Consider the following 17,597-nt stretch of genomic DNA (forward strand, 5'->3'; position numbering starts at 1 on the left):
TTCTTATAGGCCAGAGTGGTCATGGGTTTATTGTCTAAAGGAGCTATAGGTCTTTCTCAGCATCAGAAGGTGTTAACAAGTTTTTTCCCTTCACTTCGCCTGCCTGTTACTTCAATCACCCAACTGCTGTGTCTTAGGGCTACTCTGAAGGGAGCAATTCTGTGCCTCAGTGACTCCTGCCATTGCTGGTCACATTGTTGGTCACTCCATGCAGGGTATATCTTCAAACTTACTGCACGACCCAGGGGACCCACTGCCATCCCTTGTCCCCCTGACCTGGTCCTTTCCTCAAAGTCACTGCACTCTTGCTCCGGGCAATGTCCCGCCTGTTAGCTGACTAAAGGAAGGCATGGCATTGGAGGGTGAGCAGGTCCTGCTGCAGAGTGTGCCTGGTGCCCCCAGGGTGGGCCACAGCTGTGAGGCAACCAGCACAAGACCCCTTTAGAGAGGCAAAGCATCTCTCCTGACCCCAAATTATTCAGCATGTGTGTAGTGTCCTTTACAGTAGGACTCACATGTTGACTTTCTTTCAGAAATTACCATAAAGATGTTTGTCTACCTCATATCAGATAATGAAAATGATGTCATCTATCTTATTTCCTTTTTGTTATCTTGGTACCAAATGACAACAACTATGATGACCTAGATGTTGGGTGTATTTCCTCCTTCTTCCTTTGCACCATGGATTCTCAAACTTGGGGGCATATCAGAATCATTTGGGGAGCTGGTTAAAAATCCAGGCACAGCCAGATGCAGTGGCTCACACCTATAATGCCAGCACTCTGTGAGGCTGAGACAGGAGGATCACTTGAGGCCAGGAGTTGAAGACCAGCCAGGGCAACACATCTCTACCCCACCCCCCAAAATTGTTTTAATTAGCTGGGCATGGTGGCATGTGCCTGTAGTCCCAGCTACTCAGCAGGCTGAGGTGGGAGGATCATTTCAGCTTAGGAACAAGAGACTGCAGTGAGCTATGATGGTGCCACTGCACTCCAGCCTGACAACAGAGCAAGACCCTGGCTCTAAACACAAAAATATTAAAAATAAATAAAAATAAATGAGACACCCGGGCCTTATCACACATTTGCTAAATCATACTCTTCTGGAGGGCATCTGGCTTTTGATCTTCCACTTTTATGTTTGCTTTCTATCTATGTGCCTCTCATCATAGGTTGCCTCAAATTCTTAACATGCATGAGCAAGAGGAATCATAAGTGGTTCTGTGCTGCCATCACTGCAGCGTTCACTCCAGGACACGAGCATGGAGAAATACAGTGGGCAGCAGAGCACGCCTTCCAAAATGGAGCTTAGCCCATTTCACAGACGGCTAAAGGGAGTCCCAAAGTGTGAAAGGCTTTGCCCAAGGGAGGACTACTCAAGCAATCATGTACAGCCGATCCTAATGGCCAAGTTCATTGTAGAGCAAAAAGCATTTATCACAGGAATGAAATGGTGCCACCCCCATCCCCCTCTGCCCCCATGCTTGCAGGTGGCCTATTCCCTCATCCCCACCCTCAAAAGATTTGGCTTTAGGTCCACACCCAGCCTTTCTGCCCACAAGCCTGGAGGGCAGGGTGGGAACAGAAGGAACAGGTCCAAGTCCTCTTAGAAGCACATCTTCCTCTACACCTCTCCCATCCAGCCCTACTCCCCAGCAGACGCCAGAGCCTCTGTCAGGCAAGCGGCTCAGAGTGCAACTGTGCCATCTCCTCTGTCATCACCACCCCCAATTAGCAACTCCCAGGTGCCTTCAGGGTTGCCACTCCTGCCCCATTCCTCCAACTCTGCTCTAAGCCATTACAGGCTTTGGCACTGCCTGACAGGTTTCCTTCAAGCCTAATTGTCAGGGCGCAGGAAAGGTATGTGTCAAATCCAACATGATTTATTTGTCCTTTGTCTACCCCAGCTGCAATTTATTTTATTTTATTTCTGAGACAGATTCTCGCTCTGTCACCCAGGCTGGAGTGCAGTGGCACGATCTTGGCTCACTGCAACCTCCACCTCCCGGGTTCAAGCAATTCTCCTGCTGCCTCAGCCTCCCAAGTAGCTGGGACTACATGTGCCTGCCACCATGCCTACTAATTTTTGTATTTTTAGTAGACATGCGGTTTCACAATGTTGGCCCGGCTGGTCTCGAACTCCTGACTTCAGGTGATCTGCCCACCTTGGCTTTCCAAAGTGCTGGGATTACAGGTGTGAGCCACCATGCCCGGCCTTTGCTGCAATTTAAAATGGACCCTAGCCTCTAAAATGGTCTCTTTCCTCTAGAAAACCCACCCATCAAGTCTCCCACACTAACTGCCTCTAATTGCTCTTGTCCTCACCCACACGGCCCACACTGGAGTCAAAGAGGGGCAGAGGTTAACCAGCAGTGCTCTGAGGGCACGGGGGTCTCTGAAAAGGACTCCAGGATAACTCCAGTCCAGTTCCGTTACAAGGTGGCTGTGAGACCCTGGGCGAGTTTCATTATCAGTGAGACAGGAATGAAAACCGCCTCATAAGCTATGATGATTTCATGCACTGATCCACACAAGTGCCCACAATGGCATCCAGCACATGGTAAACACCAACAAATAGGATTTTATCCTTGGTGCTCTGGGCTTCAGTTTTCCCACCTGTGAAATGAAAGTAATACACTTATCTCACAGTCAGTTAAGAAAAAGGAATTTGAGAATTGGGAGAACACAGCACAGAGCCTGACATATCCTTGGTGCTTAGGAAGTGGTTTCTGATTGATGAAGGATGAAGCAGTCAGACAGTGAGTGTCATGGGTCAGAGCAGACATTATTACCCATGGGTGCAGGCTGCCCTTCCCTGCCCCTCAGTACCCCAGAAAATCACCTCCGTCCTCAGGGAAACAGGCCCACAGAGCAGTCATGGGCTCCCACATGGATGTGGGCTGGCCACACAAGCACATTCCTGCCTTGAGAGGTGGCAGGTCCAGGCTTTCCCTCTGGGACAGAGGGAGAAGCCAGGTTGTGTCTCAATATATTAGGGCCCAGGAGAGCCAAAGGATGGACTGTCTGCCTCAGGCTGCCTGTTCCTCCAGGCTGGGGACTCTGCAGGGTCTCTCCTGCCAGAGGCTGGGCCTGGCTGGCAAGCCTCCTCTATACACAGAGAAGGGTCTCCACATATGCCAGGCTCTCTGGCTCCCTGGGTCTCTGCAGGGTGGACCTATGCCCGGAGGAGACCCAGGGGAATCGCCAGGAAGCCCAGGCAGGAGCAGCTGAGGTTGCCATGGCCGTAACAGTAGGTGCTTTCCGTGTGCACAGCTTGGCATCCTCCCCCTTGCAGCTCGTCCTGCCCTGCACTGTTCTGTCTCCTTCCCCGAATCTCACCATGGGCTGTGGTCTCCTGAAAGGAAGGGACAGTGCTGCTTGTTCACTGTTGTGCGTTTGTGCTTGATGAGGATTAGTTGAATAATGAGTCTTGAGAGCAAGCACCGGGAACACAAAGATGAACAAGATGCAGTGCCCATTCACGGAAGAACCACCAAATATTGGAAGAAGGCAGCTTCCTCGCAAATCTTCTCTTTCCTAAAGGAAATATTCTATATATTGACTCTCCTGTGCTCTTGGAGGGCAGGGCTGTTTTGTGAAATTTTCTACCTCCCAATCCCCCACAAAGTACACAGTAGGCGCTTTGACACAAACTAAACTCAGCTCGGGAGCACGGCACGGACGCTGTGCTGGAAACTCGCCCATTCACTCTTCAGCAGTCAATCTCTGTTCTGAGAGGAGTTTTCCCATGGATCCCGGAGGCCAGTAAGAAGCAAACTAATTTGGTCAAAATCTCTCTTCCTCTCCAGCCCAGGAATGATCTGACCAAGCTGGGGCTGGGGGTCAGGACTATCCATGGGCCAGGCATCAGACCTGAGCCTTTCCAGGGCACGTGGGGACTGGGAGGACAGTTCTGCCCCCACAGCTGCCAACAGCTGCTTCTCGTGGAACTGCAGGGTCAAACCACAGGGGAGAGGAAGATCATCTCCCCTCCCATCTCATAACTAAGGAAACACTCACAGCAGCTTGCCCAAGGTCACAAAGCAGTTCACAGTCACACAGCCCAGGACCCCAGGTCTCTTACTTCTATTCCTGTGACTTTCTACAACAGCTAAGATTTCCAAACTTGCTCCATCAGTAGGGGTCTTTTCCTTTTCATTATTTTAAAACTTTTTAGCAGAATAATATACACAAACATGGCTAAGTAAAAATGAGATTGCATAGAAAGCCTTATAATGCAAACAAGAGTCCCCTGCCCCATTCCTCTCCCACCCTAGCTCTGCTTGCCAGAGGCACCATTTTTAAGTCTTCTTGTATTTAAGAATGCTTTTTTCCCTGCTTTTATTTTTTTTTTTTTTTTGAGACAGGGTCTTACTCTGTTGCCCCAGCTGGAGTGCAGAGGCGCAATTACAGTTCACTGCAGCCTCAAACTCCTCGGCTGAAGCTATCCTCCTACCTCAGCTTCCTGAGTAGGTAAAACCACAGTCATGCAACCACTATGCCTGGCTAATTTTTATATTTTCTGTAGAGATGGGGTTTCGCCATGTTGCCCAGGCTGGTCTCGAACTCCTGGGCTCAAACTCCTGGGGCTCAAACTCCCAAGGTACTAGCATTACAGGCATGAGCCACCACACCCGATCAAGAACGTTTTCAAATAAGCCTTACGTAGATGTTTAATGTACAGAATAGATCAAAGCATCTTTGCTTTGGATGAAAGGGGGATGATACAAAGCACTTGCCTGACTACTACTACTACTACTACTACTACCACACACACACACACACACACACACACACACACACACAGCCCCTAGGTCTGCTCCACAGGACTTTGTGTAAAAACCACCCCACTACAGCAAACTCCCCCTTATATCACAGCATCCCGCTTTTACTGGGGCCTGCTTGCTATGGGGCAGAAGAAACCTTTCTCCCTGAACAAATACGTGCACCAAGCATACCTGGACTTTGTCCCCACACCCAGACTCCTGAGGTGTCACCATCTACAGCAAAAGAGACCTCTACAAAGCCTCTGGTTTTCCCTAAAGTATAGGCTATGAATGGGAGGAGAGAACTAGGGAGGAACCCCTGTGTGTCATGACTCACAAAAATGCAACTAATACTGGTTGGATCAGTAGCCATGTATTCCTTAACATGACTGAATCAGACTGCTTTCCTACTAGTTGGCAGAATTCAGGTATGCAGGGGGAAAAAAATGAAATTTCAATGTAATGGAAGAAGGCATGATGCTGGGGGTGGGGAGAACCGTGGTAATTAGGGGGAAGGCAGATCAAGATGGCTGCACAGTAGAGGTCTTTGGGGTGCTGGAGAGTCACATGAGGGCACTCAGAGCCTGGCAAGCTGGGAATAGGTGATGACAAAAAGTGTCTGATGAGTGTAAAATGAAGGTGGTGGGGGCACCCTCTGACTGCTTACTCCCCAATCCTTCCCTTCTTCAAAACACTTGAGTCAACACTTTTTTTTTTTGAGACGGAGTCTCGCTCTTGTCACCGAGGCTGGAGTGCAATGGTGTGATCTTGGCTTGCTACAACTTCTGCCTCCCAGGTTCAAGCGATTCTCCTGCCTCAGCCTCCCAAGTAGGTGGGATTACAGGTGCGTGCCACCACGCCCAGCTAATTTTTGTATTTTTAGTAGAGACAGGGTTTCACCATGTTGGCCAGGCTGGTCTCGAACTCCTGACCTCAGGTGATCCTGCCTCAGCCTCCCAAAGTGCTGCAAGTGCAGGCATAAGCCACCGCACCCGGCCAGAGTCAACACTCTTTAATCACCTCCACTACCTGCCAAAAAAAAAAAAAAATCTAGTCTGCACTGGATTCTGCTGTGCTGTGCCATCAGATGCTGAAGGCAGGCACTGGCTCAACCTGCTATCTCTAGATCATGGTACAGCCATGCTTCCCCAAGCAGCTTGGCCCGACAAAGAACAGTTACCGTATGTGATGGTGCAATCTCCTTCCTTCCTCCTCCTACCCCGAGATGGGGCTCAAGCACTCACAATATACATTTTCTCTTTCCAAAATTCAGAGCAAATACACAGCCTAAGAAGACAACAGCCTCTTCCCACTTGAGGAGGATGGGAAGGAAGTGGGGCTACTAAGCAGTGATCAGAGCTCCCAAGAAGACCTTTCTGGAAATCTCCCCTTATGGCACAAATAGGTCAGCAGTGTGCCCCCCTCCCCACTCTAGGAGCCCTGGGCTGTACTTCCCCTCCTTTCCTCTCAATTGCACCCTTAAGAACATTGCTCCTAAATGTTGTACCAGCGGCATTGACTCCACCTGGAAGCTTGTCAGAAAAGTGGAATCTTAGATCTCATCTCAGCACTACTGAATCAGAATCTGTGTGTTAACATGACTCCCAGGTGATCCACATACACATTAAAGTTTGAGAAGTGCTGTTTTAGAAAATATTATGGCAAGGCCCCAATCCACTGCATAACAGAATCCTAGGCACCCCAATATTCATGCCACATTTCCTTCGGTTCTGACCCTCTTTGCTGAAAATTTGCTTTCCTACCTTGGTAAAGGCAGTATTATGAGCAAACACAATTAATAAATATCTGTTGAGTGACTCCTTCTGTGAATAAAAGTAGCTCTTGAAGAGCAACTTCATGATTTGCAAAGTAGTTTCACATGAATCCTCTCATTTTACACTCTCAAATCATTGGGAGGCTCATTGGGACAGGTATTGCCAACTCCTACTACAGAAGAGCCAAGCTCAGGGCCCTGGGGAGAGTGGCACAGTCAACCTCCAAGGTGGCACCTCTGATCCCCATCTGGTGGAAACATCCCAGCTCAACGCAGATCAACCACAGTGTTGAGAGGAAAGGATGGACTACTTTAAAACATTTTTATTAACAGAGTTCATCAGAAATTCCTTTTTTTATGTAAGTCTTCTTATTGGAAACACAAATGAGCTCTACATGCTCTAGCAATAAACAATATATGTCCTTCAATAAAATACATTTTGAAGATGAACACATTTTGAAAGGTTTTAACAGTTTCTCCTATTGTCCCTGTGTCTTCCATAGCATCTATCAACATAATTTGTACATGATAGTAAAAAATATTTCATAATTAATGGATGGATGGATAGATGACCAACTGGAGGACTTGGCAGAACACATACTAAACTCTCCCAGCTCCAGTTTCCTCTTCTGTAAAATGAGGCTAATATCTACCTATGTCAGGCTTCTATGAGGCTCACATAGCAATGCAAGTGAATATGCTTTGTAAACTGCAAGAGGCCACACACATGCAAGGGATGATAGTATGAACTCCCATCAACCTCACACACAGATACAGTAGGCAGCTATTTGGTAAGAGTTCAGGGGGCCTTTGTGCCCCCAACTCACCCAATAAACTCACTGATATCTCATCTGTAAAGTATCATTCCTTAGAGTCTTGGGTCTTTTAAACAGAGAATCGCCTAATTAATGAAACCAGCAGCAGAGGGAGAAGGAGAGAGGGAGGGAGAGAAAGACTGAGACACTGTGTGTGTGTGTGTGTGTGTGTGTGTGTGTGTGTGTGTGTGTGTGTGTGTGTGTGTGTGTGTGTGTGTGTGTGTGTGTGTGTGTGTGTGTGTGTGTGTGTGTGTGTGTGTGTGTGTCGTGGGACCAGAGGTGGTGGGGTAGTGTTAAGACTGACTCTTTTATTAATTTACCCAAAGCAGGAATTAGCAGGAATGGGACCTAGGCTTGGAGGCTGAGGAAGGTGGGTGGATGCAATGAGGCCACAAGGTAAGGTGGGGAAGAACTGATCTCAGGGGAGACCCCTTGAGGATAGAATGGACAGACAACCCCCTACTGGCTCTTCTCTTCTAACTCTGAAGGCTGGACTTCGGTCCAGAGCACATCTCTAGATTCTGTCCCTTTTCAGTGGCTGAGTGAGGAAAAACTTGGAATAGCAACACTTGCAAAGGGTGTGAAATTAATCTGCATTAGTGGGAAGGTTTAGCAATAGCACTCTATCATAGGCAGTGCATTGCTCTGGCAGAGACCTAGACACACTTTGCAGACTGCAAAATCATGTCCTTACAGGGCATCCAATGCTTCCAGCATCACCAGGATTCGCCTACTTCTTTGCTGACCCATGGTGGCATTACCTGGGTTTAATCAGCTGAGTGATCAAGAGCAAATCAGTCATCCTCTCTTGGGTCTTAAGCTTCTTTTCTTTCTTTTCCTTCCTTCTTTTCTTTTCTTTTCTTTTTGACAGAGTCTTGCTCTGTCACCCAGGCTGGAGTGCAGTGGCACAATCTCAGCTCACTGCAAGCTCTGTCTCCCAGGTTCAACTGATTCTCTTGCCTTAGCCTCCCGAGTAGCTGGGATTACTGGTGTGTGCCATCACACCTGGCTATTTTTTGTGTTTTTAGTAGAGACGGGGTTTCACCATGTTGGTCAGGCTGGTCTCAAACTCCTGACCTCAAGTGTCTGCCTGCCTCAGCCTCCCAAAGCGCTGGAATTACAGGCATGGGCCATGGCACCTGGCCTATCACACCTTTTAAAATTAACAATAATTCGTTAATGTCATCAATATCCATTTGGTGTTCATATTTCCCCCATGTGCCTTAAACTTTTTTTTACAGTTTGTTCCATCAAATCAAAACCCAAGGAAGGTCACATATTGCAAATGATATGTCTCTTAAGCCTCTTTTAATCTTTAGGTTCTCTCTCTCTCTCTCTCTCGCTCTCTCCCTTCCCAGAGCTCCCCTCCATCCCTCCATTTTTCTCTTTTTCTTATACTTCATTTGTCAAAAATACCAGGTCTTTTGACCTATACCATTTCTCACTGTCTGGATTTTATTGGCCACTTCCTCATAGTATTGTTTACATGTTCCTCTGCTCCCTGTATTTCCTGTAAATGAGTAGCTGGATCTAGAGGCTTGATCAGATTCAGGTTTGAGTTTCTTGCAAGACTCCTTCATTGGTGGTGCTGTGTGTTCCCATCAGGAGGCGCCTAACGTTGGCTATCTCTCTTTGTGATATTACCAGCTTCTGATGATCAATGCCTAGATCCATTAATTCAACAGGGGGACCCTCACTTTTTAAAAAAATCCTCATCATAATCTATGGCTTGCCTCATGCTGATACCTTTGCCTGGATGGGGCAGCTTGGTTTAGACAAGTGTTCTGAGGACTTTGAGCACCTTAGTGGGATAGAGACTTTCAAAGACATTACTGCCCCTCTTCAAGGGTGGAGGCAGGGGTCTCTGCTAGGCCTCAATGGAAACTGCTGGCTGGTTTGGTGGGGTCTTTCCCCTCAGCTTGCATAACAATAATTCCACAGTGGGCCCCTTGGTTTGGCAGCGGGCTTCGCACAGGCTCCAGGGCACACATACAAAAGCACTAAGCACGTGCAGCACCGCTCCTGAGTCATCCAAGGACACAACCCAATGATCCTGTAACTCTGAGAGCCACACCCTCCCTTTCAGCAGCCACAGGTTGTTCTCTGACCTTACACTCTTGGCTTCAGTGCCAAAATCAGTGACGACTTATCTTTCCTTTGAAACGTTAATTCCTTCTACTCCCAGAGTTCCTTTGAGATGAGGGTTTTCATGAGCTTTCAAAACACTCTCTTACCTAATCCTCCTAGCACTTAAGTAAGGAGGAAAGGTGACTAGCCGAGAGACCCCACTTCCCAAACAGGGAAACTGAGCCCAAAGCTTAACTGATCCACCTGCTGTTGTGCTCTGGCCTCAGGCCTGCACTTCAGGGTGCAAGATTGCGGGTTTGACAAGACAAAGGCATGTCTTCTGCGTGAATCCAATACCCATCCTTGAGTGGTGCTCTGTCCTGTGGTCTCAGGGAAGCCAAGAGGCTCTTCTCAGGAGGGGTATCCAGTTAGCTCAGGGCAAGTCATCCTACCTAGATTTTCCCAAAGAGCAGTAATTTCAAACCCTTTGATTCACTTTCAGGCTCTGTGTGTGAAGTTGTGTGTTTGATCAAGGGTTTGGTAAGTTCAGCCACCACAGATACTAGATACAAGAGCAGAAACTTACCTTTCCTTGACCTAAGTCATAGATGCCAGCCCAAGAATATCATGTGCAGTTCCGGAAAGATGTGCAGGTGCTGGAGAAGATGTGGAAAGGGAATGTCTGAAACAACTCAGAGGGTGGGAAGACAGCCATGTGCCCTCCCAACATAGGAATGGGCTTGTACCAATCTGCCCAGAGTCCCTCATGCCTAAGGCCAACAGCAAATACTGGGAAACAGATAGCCAAGGTAGGGATGAGCAGGGGAGGAAAACAAAAAACTGTCTTGCCCACAAAGGAGAAGAAGTAAACACAAAGACTAGATCTGGGAGAAGAACCAGATTCAAACCACATAAAACTCTGCAACATGGCTGGGCATGGTGGTGTGTGCCTGTAATCCCAGCTACTCAAGAGGCTGAGGTGGGAGGATCACTGGAGACCAGGAGTTCAGGACCAGCCAGGGCAACATAGTGAGATCCTGTCTCTAAAAAAAAAAATTTTTTTTTAATTAGCTAGGCGTGTTGGCACACATTTGTAGTCCTAGCTACCTGGGAGGCTGAGGTAGAAAGATCACTTGAGCCCAGAAGTTTAAGGCTGCTGCAGTGAGCTATGATCGGATTATTGCAATCCAGCCTGGGTGACAGAGCCAGACCCTGTCTCAAAAAAAAAAAACAAAAAAAACCCCACAGAAAACCCTCTGCAACACGTACAAACCCAGCCAGCTCAAAATGGTTCTCCCTATGGCATCTCCTGGCATCCCATCACTCCTGAGAGGGTGTCAGGACCAACCCACACTGAGTGGTCTCCGCTCACCACACTGGTCCATCCAGCTTTCCCAGACCAACCTGATCCTTCTGCCACCAAAGCAGAACCTGCCACCAAGATGTGTAGCCACCTGAGTTCTGACACATGTAGCTTTTGCCAATTTACCAAAAAACAGTCAGGAGGCAGAATGTCAGCCCTTACCATCAGAGGCCATAAGCCCCCAGACTGACCAGCCAGGGAGCAAAAATGACTTTTTTCTCCTTATATCATGTCCTGGCCTATACAATATATGTCAGCCCTTGGCAACCACCAGCTAAGGACATACAACATCGTTACCTATATTAGGACGCTCAAGAGAAGCAAGAAACTCCCCCAGCTCCATTCCCACTTCACCAAAGCAGGGCAGAAACAACCAAGAAAGACGTCAGAGATCCCCTAGTATACAATAAAACTTGGCAAACCTCATGGAACCATGGAAATAAAAGGAATTTCTCACCGTCACCTCACTTTATAAATGGGGAAACTGAGGCCTAGCAAAGGAAAGGAACTTGCCCACATCACCTATTCTCCCAGGCAGTGACAGATGCAGGACCAGACAGGTCACCTGTCAGGCGGCCCCATTCTCTTCCCTTCTCACCCTGCCTCATGTGTCAGACAACTCATCCTTGGTGCCTGCCAGGGGAAGGCCTGGCAGCTGGAAGAGGTGAGGCCAAGTACAGATTACATCAATCTAGCAGGTAGCCAAGAAGGAAGTAGACATTATTCTTCCCTCCCACCCATAGGGAGCTGGACTCCAGGAAGTCACTGAAATGCAGGGAGGCTCAAACCTTAACTCGGAAAAACCTGCACGGGCTGCAGGGGAGAGGATCTAAAGGCAGTGGTGGGCCCACCCTCACTTTACTGTGCTTTTTCACTTTACAAGTGATCTTTCCACCTCAGCCTCCCAAGTAGCTAGGACTACAAATGTGTGCCAACCTCTCCTAGCTAATTGAAAAAAAATTTTTTTTTTTTAGAGACGGAGTCTCACTATGTCATCCTGGCTGGTCCTGAACTCCTGGTCTCCAGTGATCCACCCACCTCAGCCTCTCGAGTAGCTGGGATTACAGGCACGCACCACCATGCCCAGCCAACCTTTCTCATTCCCTTTCACACAACCCTTTCTCACTCTTCTCAAAATGACCTAAAGGTACAGGGTCCCCTCAGCCTGTTTTCTGGCCCCCACTCAGTTTCCAGTTCCCCCCAGTCTTCCTTCCTCTCCCCTATCATGGAAATCTGTCCCCTGCTCACATTTCATCTTAGCTCCAGCCAGAGCTCTCCATCCTCCAAGAGCCAGTAGGAAACCTCTCCTGCCTCCTGATCTCCCAGCCTCAGAGAAAGTCAATGCTGGGAAGGCAGGCGCAGGTCCCCTCCTGGAGGGGGACAGGCTTACTCTGCACAGGAGCTTCCCAAAATCCCCTTGGATAGCTCTATGATGCTTCTCCTAACAGTTACCTGATGCCTGCAGTTTGTTTAACTATAAAATTCTGCATAAGGGACTAAGAGTCTGACTTTTTTGGCACATCAAATAGCTTGGAGCATATAACTATGTTTGCTGTGTGCCATTTAGCACTAAATGTCAAGACGATACAGTCCAAATGTTCATCATCTAGTGAATAGATGAACAAAAGGTGGTGTAGCCATACAACTGGATATTATTTGGCAATTAAAAGGAAAAAAGTACTGATCCATGCTATATCATGGATGGACCTTGAAAATACTACGCTAACTGAAAGAAGCCAGTCACAAAGGACCGCATGTTGTATGATTGCACTTTTACAAAATGTCTAGAACAGGCAAATCCACAGACAGAAGGAAGATTAGTGGTTGCCTAGGGTTAGAGGGTTTGGGAGAAGCAGAGAGTGACTGCTAATGGGTAAGGGGGTTTTTTGGTAATGAAATGTTCTAAAATTGACGATGATGATGGTCACACAACTCTGAATACATTAAAGCCATTTAATGGCTTTAATACACTATATGCAAATGTACTAATGGCTTTAGTACACTATAAATGGGTGAATTGTATATAAATTATATCTGTTTTTTTAAAAAAGAACCACAAAAATACTCACATGCTTTCACCAGGTGATATCAACTCTACCCTATATGCAGGTTCTTTATGAAGCACTTTTCATATATTGGCCTCAGACCGTATCTCAACACCCTGCACAGTCAGTGCTATCCCCATTATAGAGATCAGGAAGTTGAGACTCACAGAGTTACAGTCACAGAGCCAATTTGCCACAGATCTAGAACTTAAAGTCAGATTATCTGAGTCCAGGTGCATTGTATTCTGGGAATATGGCCTCTAGAGAGACTTCAAATGAAAGAACATAGTTTCATAGACAGAAAAAGCTGGAAACAAGCTAAGCATTCTCCACTAAGGAACAGCTGTGGCAATCAGATGTTCTGGATGCAATAGACAATTATATAAACATTAAAATAGCAAGTATGAACATCATAAGGGACATGTGTATAAAATAATAAGTGAACATGCACAAATGATATGTATGGTTTGATTCAATTTTTGTATTAGAGAACACAGACGCAAAAGTGCATGAGGATAACAAATAGTTGAGTGAAACTTTTCCTTTTAAAATTTCCTGTGTTTTAAAAGTAAGAAAATGAGAAGAAACACCTGCATAGACATCCCTAACCAACACAGCAGTGCACTGCTGTCATCCAATCAAGGGTGTACTTGAGGGACAGGCCACAGAGCTGCAGCATCACCAAGGGCCTTACAGATGACAGGGGAGGAAAGGGTAGGATCCCCTTTTCAGTCTGCAAACATAAGACCTCTTTGTTTAAAGGAGGCATAGGAAAGTTGGCCAGAATTTATTGTTTAAAGGAGGCATAGGAAAGTTGGCCGGAATTTATTGTCACAGCTGATCCTTCCCTCAAGGTGTCCTGGACATGAGGCCCTCCTCTATTTTCACCTCCTGTGCATACCTCCATCATGGGATTCAGCCCATTTTACTGAAATTCTCTATATATTATTCTCCCTTAGTAGACTGTAATTGTCCAGGCTTGTACCCCCAGGCACCAACTACAGTGGATACACAGTAGATCTGCAGTGCATGTTTTCTGAATGGACTTGGGCTAGTATCTCTTCATTACCTGCCATCCTCTTGAGCTAGACTTTTACAGACCAACACTTAGTACAGCTTCCTGATCAGTGTTCCTGTCTTCAGCCCTCCACCCACACTCCCAATCCACACCCCACATCCCCCAGTATATTGTCCTAAAACGCAGACATCATCATGTTCTCTGCTCAAGATTATTTTCTCCTTCCCATCAAGCCTGAGCTCCTTGGCCAGGCCCCAGGGGCCTTTCACCACCTAGCCTCATTCTACTTGCCCAGATGTACTCTGCTTCCCAGCAGACACACCCCAACACACTCATTTCCACCTCTGGGCTTCTGCTAGCCCTATTTGCCTAAACTAGGAGGTCGTCTGCCTACCCAAATGCTACTCCTGTTTCAAGTTCAAGTTGCAACTCCTCCTGGAAGTCTTCCCTGACCATGCCACCCCCCAGGAATGCTCACCTTGGAATATGTCAGCTCCTAAAGTTCAGTACACTTAATTGTCTCTTTATGTTCATTTCTTTACTGTGTTTGCCTTTCCCCCCGCCCCTAAATTAGGTTAATCTGTTAAGGGCAGGGCAATGTCTTACACTTCATCTGTGTGACCCACCACACCCACTGTAAGAGAGGCACCTTACAGCAGCTCAAGACTTCGAGGTGGTTAGCACTAAAAATCTGAAACACAGTCATGATGAGTAACGACAAAAGCAGTTTCCAGTGGCACAAAGGCTTGTTCTAGGCAGCCAGCACAGTTGGGCTGTGGGTAAGAGGGTTTGTCAAAGGGCCTTAGAATTGTAAACCTATGCCACTGAAACAAACTGAGTTCTCTGTAGCACCTGATGGTATAAACCAGTGTTTCTCTAAGTGTGACCCCAGACCAGTAAGATCAGGATCATCTGGGAACCTGTCAGAAATGCAAATTATCAGGCCCTAAGCTCAGATTCACAGAGTCAGGAACTCTGGGGGTGGGGCCCAGCATCTGTGGTTTGATAAGCCCTCTGAGGATTCTAATGCCCACCAAAGTTTGAGAACCATGAGTTCTCACGCAACAGGAATATCCTGGTATGCCAGAAGGTTCAGTTTCTTCTATCTCTAAAGACGGCCTATAAATATCATTTTTAACATGTCTTTCTGTTTACTACTACTCCCAATAATAATAGTAATAATATAACAACAGTATTGACTGCTTAGTGTCCTCTGCCAACGTTCGCAACTACAGTTTTCAGGAGCAAGAGGTTATCAGCATAGGTATAGGCATGGGGATCCGCATTCTTGGCTTTTTCAATGTGAAGGATGATCCCCACATTTGTCTCTCAGCCTCAAACCAGTTATTTCTCATCACTCCCAAACCCCAGCTGACCACTTCAGGCAAAGTCCCCACCCGCCTGCCTTAATGTCTTGATTTTCAGAGTTGGCACTTTAATTGTTCTGAGCCCCTACTGCAGTTTTGGTCTCTCATTTGTCTACCCTTCCCCACTTCGGAAAACAATGGGTCAGTCTGCTACCAGCTTGGGTTTTATCCCATTCATGAAGACAAGCTTCCCATGGACTCATTCTTCAGCACCTGTCCCAGCTCTGCATGTCAGTGGGTGGGGTGGGTTTGTGTGTAGAACAGCAGCCAAGCTTCCTGTAATCTTGTTTATAAACTGTTGATGCATGTCCTGACCGCATCAGAAGAGGGTTCACAGGGAAGCCTTCAGTCTTGGGGCAGAATCTGCAGGGCACCAGCAACCCCATGTGGAGGTGGTTGACTCATTCTGTGGTCTCCTGTCTGGGGACACAGCAACAACACAGACCCAGAGCTACCTGGCAGAGGGCCCCACTCATGGCAGGCACCCAATCTGAACCCTCCAGATTAGCATAAAGGCAGGACAATGGAACAGATAAAGCCATATGCAAAGGATCAGGATCAACAGCTCAGGTTGGAGTGGAAAAAACACAGGTGGAGGATTGGCTGTGCTTGTGGCTTTGCACCCCCAACTACGTGACTTCTGGCACCAAGTCACCTCTTGCCTGTGAGCCTCTTTTCCCTAAAAGTTAGAGAGTAAAGATGATCTCAAGCTGGGCACAGTGGCTTACACCTGTAATCCCAGCATTTTAGGAGGCCGAGGTGGGTGGATCACTGGAGGTCAGGAGTTCAAGACCAGCCTGGCCAACATGATGAAACCCCATCTCTAACTAAAAATACAAAAATTAGCCAGGCATGGTGGCGGGCACCTGTAATCCAAGCTACTCAGGAGGCTGAGGCAGGAGAATCGCTTAAACCCAGGAGGCAGAAGCTGCAGTGAGCCTAGACTCAAAACACTCAAGCGTTTGTGGAAGTGTTTAGGAGAAAAACAACGCTACAGCCTTATACACTCTAGGCTGATGCTTGGATAATGAAAATGTTCTATATCTGTGCTGTCTAATATGGTAGCTGCTAGCCACGTGTGGCTACTGAACACTCGAAATGTGGATAGTAAAACTGAGAAACTAATTTGCAATTTTACTTATTTTTAATTACATTTAAATTTAAGCAGTCAGATGTTGTTGGTGACTACCACATTGGACAATGCAGCTCTAACTGAATTCATGAAATGCAAGTCCTTGAGAACTTTGTCTCCATATAGTAAGTGAAAAAATAAAACTGCTCCTCCAGTTTGCACATGCTTTACTCTAAGTGGGAGAAATTCCAAGGACCACTTAAAGAAGTCCCAGGAAGCAAAACCCCTCTTCTTGGGCCCTCAGCCCAGCTTGGCCACCAGCCACCTTCATGGAAAGTAATGAGTCTCTTCCAGCCCCCCAGCCTTGATCTCTCTGTGTGTCAGTTCCTTCTGTAAAGTGCAGACCAGACACTCTGATTTCCTCACACAGTTGCGAGAACACACTGCAAAGCTGTACCATAAGGAATCTTAAAAGTCCTGGCAAACATACATTACTGACTGTCACTACCCCTCACTGCTGCAGCAACCTTCCTGAAGCCTCAATACATGACCCATTATCCACTGAGAGGCTGGAAAGAGGTGACCATACTGCGGGATGGGAGAACATCCACTGATTTATCAAACATTCAGTAAAATAGTCTACGTGGCTTATATGCCACATGCATTCAAGAAATGTGATAAATCGATGCACTAACAATTCCATTTTCCAGAATTTATCTGACAATTTTACCAGTACAAGGGTGACACAAGAGTTTGTCTTGTTTACAGTTAAATCCTTAGTGCCTAGAACCATACTTGGTAGACAGCAGATGAGTAAATGAGGTATGCAGATGTATGTAAAAAGATGCGCATTTCAGCAACAACCTAAATGTCTATCAAGACGGTACTGCTTAAATTAATTATGGTCCATCCATAACAGGTGGTCTATGCAGCTTTTAAAAAGATACACATTCCCTGATCTGGGAAAATACACAAGATTAAAATACAAAGTTACAGAACAACATTCTGATCCCATCTGTGTATATAGTCTGTTCTACCTTTTTGAAAGCATAGACTATGCGTATGTATGTTCATATATGCATTGACAATTTCTGGAAGGATATACAAGAAACTTAATGATCACTTATGAGGAATAGGACTAGAGAGGTTCAGGAGGATGGTGGGAGGGAACTTTTAAATGCACTATTTGATTTTGTTATTAACTGATTTTCTTTCTTAACTATACAAGTTAAACATGATCATGTTAAGCATTCTATCTGGGGCACTGCATAGCCAATGAATATATTTACATAGGGAATGACTGTAAAATGT

At 46.7% G+C, this 17,597-nt stretch overlaps 1 protein-coding gene across 4 annotated transcripts in view; it reads right to left on the minus strand.

The window, feature by feature from the left end:
* DAPK2 (death associated protein kinase 2) overlaps positions 1-17,597 on the minus strand; it is a 139,446-nt gene that overhangs the window by 88,344 nt on the left and 33,505 nt on the right. The gene's annotated exons all lie outside the window — the stretch shown is intronic.

The sequence above is a fragment of the Gorilla gorilla genome, chromosome 16 (assembly GCF_029281585.2).
Source record: "Gorilla gorilla gorilla isolate KB3781 chromosome 16, NHGRI_mGorGor1-v2.1_pri, whole genome shotgun sequence".
Classification (NCBI taxonomy): domain Eukaryota; kingdom Metazoa; phylum Chordata; class Mammalia; order Primates; family Hominidae; genus Gorilla; species Gorilla gorilla.